General features: G+C 39.9%; 1 long non-coding RNA gene across 4 annotated transcripts; it reads left to right on the forward strand.

Annotated features, from left to right (window-relative positions):
• Positions 1–6,397: 6,397 nt before the first annotated feature.
• LOC119301079 lies at positions 6,398–10,600 on the forward strand. 4 transcript variants are annotated; one of them, XR_005146866.1, is made up of 6 exons: positions 6,398–6,821; positions 7,282–7,417; positions 8,738–8,836; positions 9,073–9,131; positions 9,591–9,659; positions 10,355–10,600. It is a non-coding gene; the product is annotated as an uncharacterized LOC119301079 (long non-coding RNA). The 4 variants fall into 4 exon arrangements; XR_005146864.1 differs by having other exon boundaries at positions 7,302–7,417; XR_005146865.1 differs by having other exon boundaries at positions 7,302–7,417; positions 8,738–8,824.
• Positions 10,601–13,545: the final 2,945 nt, after the last annotated feature.

Raw genomic sequence — 13,545 nt, forward strand, 5'->3', positions numbered from 1 at the left:
ACTTGTGTTGGTTTTCCCTTGAAGAGGAAAGGCTGGTGCAGCAAAGTAGCGTAAGTATTTGCTACCTCTTTTAGCACTATGTTGGTTTTCCCCGAAGAGGAAGGGATGATGCAGCAAAGTAGCGTAAGTATTTCCCTTAGTTTTTGAGAACCAAGGTATCAATCCAGTAGGAGGCTACGCGCGAGTCCCTCGCACCTGCACAAAACAAATAAATCCTTGCAACCAACACAAATAGGGGTTGTCAATCCCTATAGGGGCACTTATGAGAGTGAGATCTGATAGATATAATAAGATAATATTTTTGTATTTTTATGATAAAGATGCAAAGTAAAATAAAGGCAAAGTAAATAACTAAGTAGTAGGAGATTGATATGATAAAGATAGACCCGGGGCCATAGGTTTCACTAGTGGCTTCTCTCGAGAGCATAAGTATTCTACGGTTGGTGAACAAATTACCGTTGAGCAATTGACAGAATTGAGCATAGTTATGATAATATCTAGGTATGATCATGTATATAGGCATCACGTCCGAGACAAGTAGACCGACTCCTTCCTCCATCTACTACTATTACTCCACTCATTGACCGCTATCCAGCATGCATCTAGAGTATTAAGTTAAAAACAGAGTAACGCCTTAAGCAAGATGACATGATGTAGAGGGATAGACTCATGCAGTATGAAGAAAACCCCATCTTGTTATCCTCGATGGCAACAATACAATACGTGCCTTGCTGCCCTTACTGTCACCGGGAAAGGACACCGCAAGATTGAACCCAAAGCTAAGCACTTCTCCCATTGCAAGAAAGATCAATATAGTAGGCCAAACCAAACTGATAATTCGAAGAGACTTGCAAAGATAACCAATCATACATAAAATAATTCAGAGAAGATTCAAATATTATTCATAGATAGACTTGATCATAAACCCACAATTCATCAGTCTCAACAAACAGACCGCAAAAAGAAGATTACATCAAATAGATCTCCACAAGAGAGGGGGAGAACATTGTATTGAGATCAAAAAGAGAGAAGAAGCCATATAGCTACTAACTATGGACCCGTAGGTCTGAAGTAAACTACTCACACTTCATAGGAGAGGCTATGGTGTTGATGTAGAAGCCCTCCGTGATCGATGCCCCCTCCGGCGGAACTCTGGAACAGGCCCCAAGATGGGATCTCGTGGATACAGAAAGTTACAGCACTGGAATTAGGGTTTTGGCTCCGTATCTGATCATTTGGGAGTACGTGGGTATATATAGGAGGAAGAAGTACGTCGGTGGAGCAACAAGGGGCCCACGAGGGTGGGGGCGCGCCTGGTAGGGTACAGCGCGCCCCCTACCTTGTGGCCTCCTGTTACGTGCCTTGACGTAGGGTCCAAGTCTCCTGAGTTGTGTTCGATGACAAAATCACGTTTCCGAAGGTTTCATTCCGTTTGGACTCTGTTTGATATTCCTTTTCTTTGAAACCCTAAAACAGGCAAAAAAACAGCAATTCTGGGCTGGGCCTCCGGTTAATAGGTTAGTCCCAAAAATAATATAAAAGTGGATAATAAAGCCCAACAATGTCCAAAACAGTAGATAATATAGCATGGAGCAATCAAAAATTATAGATACGTTGGAGACGTATCAAGCATCCCCAAGCTTAATTCCTGCTCGTCCTCGAGTAGGTAAATGATAAAACAGAATTTTTGATGTGGAATGATACTTGGCATATTTTCAATGTAATTCTTCTTAATTGTGGTATGAATATTCAGATCCGAAAGATTCAAGACAAAAGTTCATATTGACATAAAAATGATAATACTTCAAGCATACTAACAAAGCAATTATGTCTTCTCAAAATAACATGGCTAAAGAAAGTTATCCCTGCAAAATCATATAGTCTGGCTATGCTCTATCTTCAGCACACAAAATATTTAAATCATGCACAACCCCGATGACAAGCCAAGCAATTGTTTCATACTTTTGACATTCTCAAAACCTTTTCAATTTTCATGCAATACATGAGCGTGAGCCATGGATATAGCACTATAGGTGGAATAGAGTGGTGGTTGTGGAGAAGACAAAAAGGAAGAAGATAGTTTCACATCAACTAGGCGTATCAACGGGCTATGGAGATGCCCATCAATAGATATCAATGTGAGTGAGTAGGGATTGCCATGCAACGGATGCACTAGAGCTATAAGTATATGAAAGCTCAAAAAGAAACTAAATGGGTGTGCATCCAACTTGCTTGCTCATGAAGACCTAGGGCAATTTGAGGAAGCCCATCATTCGAATATACAAGCCAAGTTCTATAATGAAAGATTCCCACTAGTATATGAAAGTGATAACATGAGAGACTCTCTACTATGAAGATCATGATGCTACTTTGAAGCACAAGTGTGGTAAAAGGATAGTAACATTGTCCCTTCTCTCTTTTTCTCTCATTTTTTTATTTTTTTATTTGGGCATTTTCTCTTTTTTTATGGCCTCTTTTCTTTCTCTTTTTTTATTTGGGCTTCTTTGGCCTCTTTTATTTATTTTCGTCGGGAGTCTCATCCCGACTTGTGGGGGAATCATAGTCTCCATCATCCTTTCCTCACTTGGGATAATGCTCTAATAATGATGATCATCACACTTTTATTTTTCTTACAACTCAACAATTACAACTTGATGCTTAGAACAAAATATGACTCTATATGAATGCCTCCGGCGGTGTACCGGGATATGCAATGATGCATGAGTGACATGTATGAAAGAATTATGAACGGTGGCTTTGCCACAAATACTATGTCAACTACATGATCATGCTAAGCAATATGACAATGATGGAGTGTGTCATAAACGGAACGGTGGAAAGTTGCATGGCAATATATCTCGGAATGGCTACGGAAATGTCATAATAGGTAGGTATGGTGGCTGTTTAGAGGAAGGTATATGGTGGGTGTATGATACCGGCGAAAAGGTGCGCGATATTAGAGAGGCTAGCAAAGGTGGAAGGGTGAGAGTGCGTATAATCCATGGACTCAACATTAGTCGTAAAGAACTCACATACTTATTGCAAAAATCTACAAGTTATCAAAGCAAAGTATTACGCGCATGCTCCTAGGGGGATAGATTGGTAGGAAAAGACCATCGCTCGTCCCCGACCGCCACTCATAAGGAAGACAATCAATAAATAAATCATGCTCCGACTTCATCACATAACGCTTCACCATACGTGCATGCTACGAGAATCACAAGCTTCAACACAAGTATTTATCAAATTCACAACTACTCAACTAGCATGACTTTAATATCACCATCTCCATTTCTCAAAACAATTATCAAGTATCAAACTTCTCATAGTATTCAACACACTCATAAGAGAGTTTTATTATTAATCTTGCATACCAAGCATATTAGGATTTTAAGCAAATTACCATGGTATTAAGACTCTCAAAATAATCTAAGTGAAGCATGAGAGATCAATAGTTTCTATAAAACAAATCCACCACCGTGCTCTAAAAGATATAAGTGAAGCACTAGAGCAAAATTATATAACTCAAAAGATATAAGCGAAGCACATAGAGTATTCTAACAAATTCCAAATCATGTATGGCTCTCTCAAAAGGTGTGTAAAACAAGGATGATAGTGGTAAACTAACAAGGAAAGACTCAAATAATGAAAGACGCTCCGAGCAAAACACATATCATGTGGTAAATAAAAATATAGCTCCAAGTAAAGTTACCGATAGAAGTAGACGAAAGAGGGGATGCCTTCCGGGGCATCCCCAAGCTTTGTCTTTTAGGTGTCATTAGATTATCTTGGGGGTGCCATGGGCATCCCCAATCTTAGGCTCTTGCCACTCCTTGTTCCATAATTCATCAAATCTTTACCCAAAATTTGAAAACTTCACAACACAAAACTTAAAGTAGAAAATCTCGTGAGCTCCGTTAGCGAAAGAAAACAAAATACCACTTCAAGGTACTGTAATGAACTCATTATTTATTTATATGGGTGTTATACCTACTGTATTCCAACTTCTCTATGGTTTATGAACTATTTTACTAGCCATAGATTCATCAAAATAAGCAAACAACACACGAAAAACAGAATCTGTCAAAAACAGAACAGTCTGTAGTAATCTATAGCTAGCGTAAGATCTGGAACCCCAAAAATTCTAAAATAAATTGCTGGACATGAGGAATTTATCTATTAATCATCTATAAAAATAATTAAATAAATATCACATTCCAAATAAAATGGCAGTAGTTCTCGTGAGCGCTAAAGTTTCTGTTTTTTTACAGCAAGTTCAACAAGACTTTCCCCAAGTCTTCCCAACGGTTCTACTTGGCACAAACACTAATTAAACACAAAAAACACAACCAAAACAGAGGCTAGATAAATTATTTATTAAATAACAGCAAGGAGAAATATTGGGTTGTCTTCCAACAAGCGTTTTTCTTTAAAGCCTTATAGCTAGGCATTGATAATTTTAATGATGCTCGCATGGAAGACACGAATTGAAGCACAAAGAGAGCATCATAAAACACATGACAAACACATCTAAGTCTAACATACTTCCTATGCATAGGCATATTATAGGCAAACAAATTATCAAGGCAAGCAAAAACTAGCATATGCAAGGAAGCGGAAAGAAACAATAGCAATCTCAACATAATGAGAGGTAATTTAGTAACATGAAATTTTTTACCACCATATTTTCCTCTCTCATAATAATTGCACGTGGGATCATAAGCAAATTCAACAAAATAGCTACCACATAAAATATTTTCAACACGATCCACATGCATGCAAAGTTGACACTCTTCCAAAATAGTGGGATTAATATTAACTAAAGTCATGACCTCTTCAAACCCTTTTTTATCAAAAACTTCATAAGATTGAGCAATATCCAAATATGTGGGATCTAAAGTTGACCCTCTTCCAAACCCACTTTCAATATTTTAAACATTATTATCAATCTCATATTCATCATGGGGCTTCAATAAATTTTCAAGATCAAAAGAAGAATCACCCCAATCATGATCATTGCAACAAGTAGAGGACATAGCAAAAGTAGCATCCCCAAGCTTAGGGTTTTGCATATTATTAGCACAATTAACATTAAGAGAATTTATAATAACATAATTGCAATCATGCTTTTCATTCAAGGATTCATCGTGAATCACTCCATAAAGTACTTCATCACAATTTTCAGATTCACGAATTTCAAGCAAAGCTTCAGAAAGATAATCTAGTGCACAAAACTCACTAGCAATTGGTTCATCATAATTGGATCTCTTAAATAGATTAGCAAGCGGATGAGGATCCATAGATCTTAGGTTCTCTGTTTAGTAATAAATAAACAACTATTCCAACCAAACGAGCAAACGAGCCAAGTAAGACATAAAAGCAAACAAAAAGACAAATAGAAGAAGGGCGAATAAAATGGCAAGGGTGAAGTGGGGGAGAGAAAAATAAGAGGCAAATGGAAAATAATGTAATGCGGGAGATAAGGGTATATGATGGGTACTTGGTATGTTGACTTTTGCGAAGACCTCCCCGGCAACGGCGTCCGAAATCCTTCTTGCTACCTCTTTTAGCACTGCGTTGGTTTTACCCGAAGAGGAAAATATGATGTAGTAAAGTAGCGTAAGTATTTCCCTCAGTTTTTGAGAACCAAGGTATCAACCCAGTAGGAGACTACGCGTGAGTCCCTCGCACCTGCACAAAACAAATAAATCCTCGCAACCAACGCAAATAGGGGTTGTCAATCCCTATAGGGCCACTTACGAGAGTGAGATCTGATAGATATGATAAGATAATATTTTTGGTATTTTTATGATAAAGATGCAAAGTAAAATAAAGGCGAAGTAAATAGCAAAGTAAATAACTAAGTAGTAGGAGATTGATATGATAAAGATAGACCCGGAGGCCATAGGTTTCACTAGTGGCTTCTCTCGAGAGCATAAGTATTCTACGGTGGGTGAACAAATAACTGTTGAGCAATTGACAGAATTGAGCATAGTTACGAGAATATCTAGGTATGATCATGTATATAGGCATTACGTCCGAGACAAGTAAACCGACTCCTGCCTGCATCTACTACTATTACTCCACTCATCGACCGCTATCCAGCATGCATCTAGAGTATTTAAAACTATAGAGAGTATTTAAAACTATAAAGAGGCTAGCCAACTCACCTCCACAAGGCTCCCCCGATTGGAGCTTTGTCGGCCGTCAGATCGCGGTGAAAATCCCACCTCGACTCTACTCATCCATTAGATATTCACTTCCTGTTTCACCTGGTTATTTCTTTCACGCATGTATGACCAGTGGGCCGCTTCGTTGGTGGGGTCGCTATATGTTGGCTGGGTTCGTCCGCATGAAGGTCTGATTGGTCGTGCCTCCTGGAAAGCCCATTGGCCCCAATCCGCACGCACGCCCGCACCCCTCCCTCCTCCCTCGCTCGTCTCAGCCGCCACCCCACGAACCCTAGCCGCCACCCCCACGAACCCTTAGCCGCTCCCTTCCTTCATCCGTCCTCCTCCCTCTCCCTGGTACGAGCCCCTCCCTGGCCGCCGCGAGCTCCTCCTCCTCCGTTCTCACATGCTCCAACCCGAGCACGCTGGCGGAGACACGCACCGCGAGGCCCCGGAGCAGTTCAGCCAGTACAGAGCCCCTCCGTACAAGAGGAAACCCGTGGCCAATCCAGCCAACAATGACGACGCGTAGGAGAGCTCGACCTTGATGAGGAAAGCAGCGGAGTTGGTGCAGCGGCGAAGGTCAGGGTCGGCCGTGGAGGGAGGCTTGATGGCCGAAGCAGCAGGAGCAAGAAGGTTGAGGTGGTTCAGGTTTGCCTCTATCTCCTCCCCCCTCTCTTTCTCTTTCCCCAATTTGTCTCATGGATGAGGCCATTGGTGCACGCGAGTAGTGGGTCGAGCACGAAACGTAGCAGGGAGCTGGAGGTGGTTCATGGTTTGCTTTTAGCTCCTCTCTTTCTCTCTCTGGACGTGGGTCTTTTTGTTCATATACTGAACCATGAAATTGTATGTTCATGTTCTTTATATTTATGTAGATATTTAACTGCATTAGTGAATGTTCTGGGGCTGATACAGCAGCTAAGCTTTGGTGAGTCCTCATGTTCTATGTGGATCACATAGAAAATAGAAATCCTAATTTCTGAAATAGATTGAATCATGCACACATTAGTTGGATCAACTGTGTGAGATTGCAGAGGACTCAACAAAGGCTTTGCACTTTTATTCTATAAATTCAGTATCAGGTTAGTGCCTCTGTTTAGTGATTATATAGTGTGCCTTTTGAACTTGCAGAAACTGAATGCATATAAGAATCGAGGACCTTCACAGTGGATTCATGATGATGGTCATCTACCGAGGCATCAAGATGAGCACATCATCTTGGACAAGCAGATGCTAATTTCTTCTCGGTATGCTTCTTCGGTTGTCCCTCCTATCAACTCTCTCAACTCCCAAAGCATTAACCCCCTCCTGATTGTTCATATATTTTATTTTTGTTTTGTTTTTACCAATGCACTTTTCTTGGCATGCTTTGGTGTGTTCCTTCCTACGGCGAGCTCGACCATTTGCTCCGTAGTGAGTTTTTTAACTCAACAGGAGCAAATAATTTGAGAAGATGGTAATCATGTGGAAAGTGGTGTTGTGATGTTATTTATTGGCCTAAGAAATCACATTATACGGGTTATTGGCCTAATAGGCTCTCTTTGACTGTAAATTCAATAAGCATGTCCAAAGGATGGTTTTGTTTTATTAGTTTCATGAAAACGGTGGGAGTTTAAATAGCATTGATGCTTGGCAGAGTGAGATTAACAAAACACTGAATTGAAGATCAGTTTTCCTCTTTTTCAGAAATGTCTAATGTAAACCAATTTTCTGGGTGCTTTCCATTGGGTGTGTACAAAATATTTTTATTCCCAGTTTCGGGTTTTTATGTGTATAGCAGGTTCAGAACAAATTTCACAAAAACATAAACTTTGTCACGTTTCTCATTGTCATCCATCCAAGATGACCTTCTCCTGTTCCTTGTACCTAAGCTCTCCCCCCTCTTTGTCAATTGGAGAGGCTTGTTTTGTTCTTCCAGAGAAATACAGCTGCTTGTCTCTATTTACTCTTTTGTTATAAAAAACAACACTTATGTCTACTTAGTCCTCAATACTCTGATCATGACTCTGCTCTTACTTTATCCTCGGTTTTACTTTCCCAGTTTTATGTGTGGGGGGTCTACACTCTCCCACGAGATCAGTGTGGATGCAATGGATATTGACTGTGGCAGTTCGGATAATAATTGGGTGGTTACATGCTTGTCGAAATTTAGTTCTGTACAAGACAAATATTGCTATGATGCAATGATCAGTGAGGAGTAGGATAGTTATAGAATTCTTCCTCAGTTTTCATTGAGCAAAGATTGGATGTGTCTGTTGCCGTAATTACCTCTCTAGATTTTTCTTATACTGAGAAATATTAGAATTTATATTCACTATTGTACACGTTCATTAATCTGTGCGAAGTTTTATCTCTTTCGTACAACCAAAGCTCATGTGCAATTCATCCTTGTTAAATTGCAAATTCCCATTGAATCCATCCTGGGTCGTTCTATCTTCTTTTCCATAAGTGTTTTATGCTGGTGACAACTTTATGGCTCAGTATAATTGCAAAGTAGTTTATGGTTCAATGTTTTTGTATTACATATGCAAATTTATCTTTTTTTGGTTGTTTGTTGCTTCTTGCAGCATCCCGAGTACATATGTGAGGCTATGGGAGTACTTTTTCATGTGATGATGGGAGGAATGAATTGTACCATGTGAACACAATCGCTGGTAGTTTCGAAGGTTTCTTCCCAGAGTGTCATATTAATTATTTGGTCCTGCACGCCCTAATTAGGATTGGTATTTCAGTTTTTTGTTCACCATTTAGATATACATTTTTTGCTTGGCCTGCTGTATTTTCTTGAAGTAAACACTTTATTAGCTCTTTTACAGTTAAAAATGCATGCTTGCAATATATAGCTGCTAATTTGATGCTCCAATCTTTAATTTGCTAATATGATATTCAACTTTACTTTCAGGGATAAGCTGGTCAATGCAGGAAAATCTGAAAGAAAGCGACTAAAATCAACATTTGAAGGTACGTCCTGTATTATGTTACTACAGAAATTGACATTGTGGTCTGTTATTGGGAATCATGAGTTTCCTGATAATGAGACCCATTAGTAAGAATTTGTTTAGACAGAAGTTCCTATATAGATGTGATGTACTGGTGTTTTGATCCATTGTCTCACCCATACTTCACCTATCTGGATTATTTAGCTCGAGCAATTTGCAGAATCTTATACTTCAATAAGTACAACAATGTTAATTTTTGGAGTAGTAGAGTAGTCATATATAGGTATATAAAGTTAGTCATGATCGCACCTATATGTTGTGTGGGTTCGGCATATCCTAATTACTGAAGCATAAAATCAGTGCCATGAAAGATTAATTTGAGAAGATTTAATCTAGCATTTCTTTCATATGAACTTAAGGGGAAGGCGTTTATTTCACAGGCTAAGGTTTCTGTTGGTTACTTCTTCTTTTTGCCCTTCAGTTCATCGAAAAATGAAGAGGATCGTGCCTTTCTGTTGGAATTGCTTTTCTGGTTTAAGCAATCATTCAGGTTATTGAAACACTCTCATGCCTCTTTTCTTCGGTCATTACTAATGATGAGTGTCGTGTGTCTAATACGGTTTCATGAGAGTAATTAAGTAGTGAGAGCTTTCAGATTAGGGATTACGAATATGTAGATGTGCCTTATATATAGACGCCTAACAATTAAGTAGTGGAGCAGTCATGGACCTGTTATAGAGACCTTGGTGAAAAACTTGTCACTGCAATTTAGTCAAATGGGTGTTGAGATTGAAGTTTCTACTTTCGTTGACTTTCTGATAAATTACAAAAACATCGACAAGGTAAAGTTATGCTTCCTTGCTGTCCGATGTATCATGTTTTTCATGGTAAAGGAATGGCAATTTATATGTGTGTAGGTTATGTGGGAGCCTTTTATAGTCCTCATGTTTTCAGTTAAATATACTTCGAAAATGTTTTGATCATGCACTGGATGTATCTCCCAGTACTGTGGTGTCGCTAAATTCAAGCAAGCAGCTTAATGTTAACATATCAGAGCCCTTCATCGAGCTACATGATCTTAACAAATCAGTTTTCCTGTATTGAACTGATTTTCCACTTGCATTGTGTCTTAGAGAAGGAAGTTTTGTATGGCAGTCAGACTCTCTTCTCCGATTCAGATTCATAGTTAAATACCCCAACTACTTTTTTTCAGCCCTTGACATTTTCTCCTACTTGCTAATGCAGGATGGAAAACTGCCTGTTACATGTAGTCTTCAGAACCTGTGCTGAAATGACGCTTCTTTGGTTGGAAAGTGTCCAATTTTGCAAAACTTTTGGCTGTCTCGAATAGTTTTCAAGTTGTTTCAGTGACATCAGTTCTGCTAAGAGGTTTTAAATGTGAACCTAAATACCTGTTACCATCAGTGACCAAACTTGTGGTGTGCAATGTTCACCTAACTTAAAACAGCTTGCGCCCTGTCTTTTAATTTACCATCCATCCGTCAAGCGAGCTCAAGCATAAATTCTGAACATTCAGACAATCAACCAAGATGCAGGTGCATTAGAGCATGGATAAGGCAAAGCTCCCAAAGAGTAATTGATATTTCCTCCACTGCTGATGACGAAAACAACTGAAAAAGGCCAGAAGTATCAACCTATACTTGCCTACATTTACCAACTCTTCTCCCTGTACAAAAATAAATAAATAAATAAATAAATAGATGTACACAGGGGCGTTTAAGTTGACATACATGCCTGCCCATGAACAAGTCTATTGATACGTGTTTTTTTTCAAAGCATGAGTGTTAGTGGGTCTTTTTTTGAGAGAGTGTTAGTGGGTCTCTGCGCTATTTGCATGCATGATTTCAAATGGGTCTGTGCTATCAAATTAAAATGTGTATATACATCTTATTGTAGACAACAATTCATTATGTTTTTTATTAAAGGAAATTAAACCATGGATATTTGTTTCATTACGCACATGGATTTAGCGTGATTTGGCATGCGCAACGGGTCCATGATAACCATATTTTCAGCTAAAACAATGCTTCCTCTGTACATGTTATACTTTTTTTTCAAACTCGGATTTCGCAGCGTAATAACCATATTTCTAATATATCATGATTTAAAAAATGAGCTTTCTACTACCAATATCGAATAGGTTCTTGCAAAATAAAACTATTTTCATCGACAACATGGCTTTAGCGGGTCTCTGCGCCATTTGGCGTAACGGGTCAACTAGTTAAGTTAAAAACAGAGTAACGCCTTAAGCAAGATGACATGATGTAGAGGGATAGACTCATGCAATATGAAGAAAACCCCATCTTGTTATCCTCGATGGCAACAATACAATACGTGCCTTGCTGCCCTGACTGTCACCGGGAAAGGACACCGCAAGATTGAACCCAAGCACTTCTCCCATTGCAAGATTGAACCCAACATGCATCTAGAGTATTAAGTTAAAAACAGAGTAACACCTTAAGCAAGATGACATGATGTAGAGGGATAAACTCATGCAATATGATGAAAACCCCATCTTGTTATCCTCGATGGCAACAATACAATATGTGCCTTGCTGCCCCTACTGTCACTGGGAAAGGACACCGCAAGATTGAATCCAAAGCTAAGCACTTCTCCCATTGCAAGAAAGATCAATCTAGAAGGCCAAACCGAACTGATAATTCGAAGAGATTTGCAAAGATAACCAATCATACATAAAAGAATTCAGAGAAGATTCAAATATTGTTCATAGATAGACTTGATCATAAACCCACAATTCATCGGTCTCAACAAACACACCGCAAAAAGAAGATTACATCGAATAGTTCTCCACAAGAGAGGGGGAGAACATTGTATTGAGATCCAAAAAGAGAGAAGAAGCCATCTAGCTAATAACTATGGACCCGTAGGTCTGATGTAAACTACTCACACTTCATCGGAGGGGCTATGGTGTTGATGTATAAGCCCTCCGTGATCGATGCCCCTCCGGCGGAGCTCCGGAACAGGCTCCAAGATGGGATCTTGTGGATACAGAAAGTTACGGCGGTGGAATTAGGGTTTTGGCTCCGTATCTGATTGTTTGGGGGTACGTGGGTATATATAGGAGGAAGAAATACGTCGATGGAGCAACAGGGGGCCCACGAGGGTGGGGGCGCGCCTGGTAGGGTAGGGCGTGCCCCCCTACCTCGTGGCCTCCTGTTACGTGCCTTGACGTAGGGTCCAAGTCTCCTGAGTTGTATTCGATGAGAAAATCACGTTCCCGAAAGTTTCATTCCGTTTGGACTCCGTTTGATATTCCTTTTCTTCAAAACCCTAAAACAGGCAAAAAACAGCAATTCTGGGCTGGGCCTCCGGTTAATAGGTTAGTCCCAAAAATAATATAAAAGTGGATAATAAAGCCCAATAATGTCCAAAACAATAGATAATATAGCATGGAGCAATCAAAAATTATAGATACGTTGGAGACGTATCAGTATTTCCCTCAGTTTTTGAGAACCAAGGTATCAATCCAGTACAAGGCTACGCGCGAGTGCCTCGCACCTACACAAAACAAATAAATCCTCGCAACCAACGTGATAAGGGGTTGTCAATCCCTACACGGTCACTTACGAGAGTGAGATCTGATAGATATGATAAGATAATATTTTTGGTATTTTTATGATAAAGATGCAAAGTAAAATAAAAGCAATGAAAATAACTAAGTATTGGAAGATTTAATATGATGAAGATAGACCCGGGGGCCATAGGTTTCACCAGTGGCTTCTCTCGAGAGCATAAGTATTCATGCCGGGTAAACAAATTACTGTTGAGCAATTGACAGAATTGAGCATAGTTATGAGAATATCTAGGTATGATCATGTATATAGGCATCACGTCCAAGACAAGTAGACCGACTCCTGCCTGCATCTACTACTCACTACAAAAAAAAGACACATCCGTAACATTTTGGGTTGAACGAATTTTTTTCTGTCATACATATGACACTTCTATGACGATAATTGTGACAAAACCTGGTATCATCATAGATGTGGTGGGCTCCTACTTCTATGACAAAAAATCATGACAGAAAATGGGCTTTTCGTCCTGGGCGGGCCGGAGAAGCAGCTGCATGACATTCTTTGGGCCATCCATGACGGAAAAAACCGTGGTAGAAGCGAGGGTGAGGAAAATTTCGGGGAGTTCCCGGCTACGGTGGGAGGTCGGGGGCTGAGCGATGCGCGCTTCTCTCGTACACGTATGCGCGTGTGTGCGAGGCGTTGGCTCTAACTGAACCCGAGCGAGGCATTGGGTTCTAACTGAACCCGAGCGATTGCACTGCAGGCTACGCGTTACTGAACCCGATCGATCGACGACTGTTAACTGAACCCGATCGAGCGATTCCTTCGCTACTGCTGCTAACTGAAGCCGATCGATGCCGCCTCTGGATGAACAGTGAG

This window comes from Triticum dicoccoides, chromosome 5A (genome assembly GCF_002162155.2).
Source record: "Triticum dicoccoides isolate Atlit2015 ecotype Zavitan chromosome 5A, WEW_v2.0, whole genome shotgun sequence".
Taxonomy (NCBI): Eukaryota; Viridiplantae; Streptophyta; class Magnoliopsida; order Poales; family Poaceae; genus Triticum; species Triticum dicoccoides.